The sequence below is a fragment of the Filicampus tigris genome, unplaced genomic scaffold (assembly GCF_054856515.1).
Source record: "Filicampus tigris isolate MCC_2025a unplaced genomic scaffold, RoL_Ftig_1.0 HiC_scaffold_31, whole genome shotgun sequence".
Taxonomy (NCBI): Eukaryota; Metazoa; Chordata; class Actinopteri; order Syngnathiformes; family Syngnathidae; genus Filicampus; species Filicampus tigris.
This window is the reverse complement of record NW_028233412.1, coordinates 147,501-150,000: the sequence shown is the minus strand read 5'-3', so window position 1 is coordinate 150,000 and position 2,500 is coordinate 147,501. Positions and strand designations below refer to the sequence as shown.

Genomic DNA, 2,500 nt, shown 5'->3' with positions numbered 1-2,500 from the left:
AACAGGCACCTTCCCCGGGCTGCCACTAGTGCAGTGGTGGCCGCCTATAATAGCCCTGGTAGCATAAAAAAGCTCCAGGGCGCAGAGGCCGACGTGCGTAAAAGCATATCCGAGCAACAGGCACCTTCCCCGGGCTGCCACTAGTGCAGTGGTGGCCGCCTATAATAGCCCTGGTAGCCCTCAGCCCTGGTAGCCCAAAGCCCTGGTAGCCCACAGCCCTGGTAGCAAAAAGCCCTGGTAGCCCAAAGCCCTGGTAGCCCAAAGCCCTGGTAGCCCAAAGCCCTGGTAGCCTAAATTAATTTTTCCCATTCATTTCAATGGGTTAGGCTACCAGGGGGAGCAGTACCACTTTTGGCCATTAGGGGCGCTGTAGTAGGTAAAAGTTGATCCCCCCAGTCAGGGGATGAGTTTGCCTACTCGCTAGGTTACCCCTGGTTTCACAAAATACAAGGGGCACATTTTCAGAAACCACTTTTTCAGAACTTGCCACCTCCAGAGCTGATCAGGGGAGCCTCGCCAAACATTAATCCAAGATTGGTGAGGGCTCGTCGGACACCCCACGGGCGATGAGTCGGTGTCTGCCTGGAGCTCATGTCACTCTCAAATATTTTCTAAGTCAACCTCCATGCGCACATTGCAATGAGCCTGCCCGACATAGGGGCACTGTGAGCGGACTCACCGGGGGGGGAGAGGGCCCCCCCGCCTGGAGCTCCACGTGTTGGATTATTTTCTATGTCAACCTCCATGCGCTCAACAGAGCGAGCCTGCCCGACCTGGGGGGTGTTCAATCGGACTCCGCGGGCCGGGCGAGGGCCCCCCCGCCTGGAGCTCCACGTGTTGGATTATTTTCTATGTCAACCTCCATGCGCTCAACAGAGCGAGCCTGCCCGACCTGGGGGGTGTTCAATCGGACTCCGCGGGCCGGGCGAGGGCCCCCCCGCCTGGAGCTCCACGTGTTGGATTATTTTCTATGTCAACCTCCATGCGCTCAACAGAGCGAGCCTGCCCGACCTGGGGGGTGTTCAATCGGACTCCGCGGGCCGGGCGAGGGCCCCCCCGCCTGGAGCTCCACGTGTTGGATTATTTTCTATGTCAACCTCCATGCGCTCAACAGAGCGAGCCTGCCCGACCTGGGGGGTGTTCAATCGGACTCCGCGGGCCGGGCGAGGGCCCCCCCGCCTGGAGCTCCGCGTGTTGGATTATTTTCTATGTCAACCTCCATGCGCTCAACAGAGCGAGCCTGCCCGACCTGGGGGGTGTTCAATCGGACTCCGCGGGCCGGGCGAGGGCCCCCCCGCCTGGAGCTCCACGTGTTGGATTATTTTCTATGTCAACCTCCATGCGCTCAACAGAGCGAGCCTGCCCGACCTGGGGGGTGTTCAATCGGACTCCGCGGGCCGGGCGAGGGCCCCCCCGCCTGGAGCTCCGCGTGTTGGATTATTTTCTATGTCAACCTCCATGCGCTCAACAGAGCGAGCCTGCCCGACCTGGGGGGTGTTCAATCGGACTCCGCGGGCCGGGCGAGGGCCCCCCCCGCCTGGAGCACCGCGTGTTGCAATATTTTCTATCTCAACCTCCGTGCGCTCAACAGAGCGAGCCCGCCCGACCTGGGGGGTGTTCAATCGGACTCCGCGGGCCGGGCGAGGGCCCCCCCCGCCTGGAGCTCCGCGTGTTGCAATATTTTCTATGTCAACCTCCGTGCGCTCAACAGAGCGAGCCCGCCCGACCTGGGGGGTGTTCAATCGGACTCCGCGGGCCGGGCGAGGGCCCCCCTTCCTGGAGCTCCGCGTGTTGCAATATTTTCTATCTCAACCTCCGTGCGCTCAACGGAGCGGGCCCGCCCGACCCGGGCGGCGCTCAATCGGACTCCGCGGGCCGGGCGAAGGCCCACCCCGCCCGGAGCTCCTCACCACGCACCGCACCTCCATTCCCCCACCGACCGATCGGCAACCATGACCCGCCATCGGAGGGCCCCCGCCGGCACCGGCCTCGCGCCGGTCGCTCGGGCGGACGGTTCCTCCGGCCAGCGGGTCGCTCTCCAGCGCCGGGGCTACTTCGCGAGCTTGGCCCGCGGCCAACCCCGGCGCGACCGTACGGCAGCGAGGCCGAGGCGACCCACCGATCTCAGCAGTCCTACCACGGAGCCCGCCGCTCGTCCGCGGCCCCTCCCCGCCCCAGCAGCGGGACGGTCGCCTTGCCGGCGGGCCTTCCGGCTAACGCATCGTTTCTCAAACCCTTTCCCCTAGCGCGGCGGCGGCGGGGCTTCCCGCGAGGAGGCCCCCGTCCTACGCCCGCTAAGGCGGCTCCAGCCCACCTACCGAAGGGACGGCGCGCGCCCTCCCCCACGCGAGCGGGCGTCCGCGCGCGGCCCCTGCCCCGTTCCGGGCGGGGCCCGACGCCGGCGCGGGCGAACCGCCGCGGGGGTGGCCCGCCGCTCCCTCCCGGCCCGAGGCTACCTGGTTGATCCTGCCAGTAGCATATGCTTGTCTCAAAGATTAAG

At 65.4% G+C, this 2,500-nt stretch overlaps 1 non-coding gene across 1 annotated transcript in view; it reads left to right on the top strand.

Moving 5' to 3' along the window:
* Positions 1 to 2,453: 2,453 nt before the first annotated feature.
* The window catches only part of LOC147125909 (18S ribosomal RNA), a 1,891-nt gene continuing 1,844 nt past the window's right edge, over positions 2,454 to 2,500 (top strand). Inside the window, exon 1 of the ribosomal RNA XR_015085227.1 lies at positions 2,454 to 2,500. This exon is cut by the window's right edge and continues 1,844 nt beyond it. This is a non-coding gene — a ribosomal RNA (18S ribosomal RNA).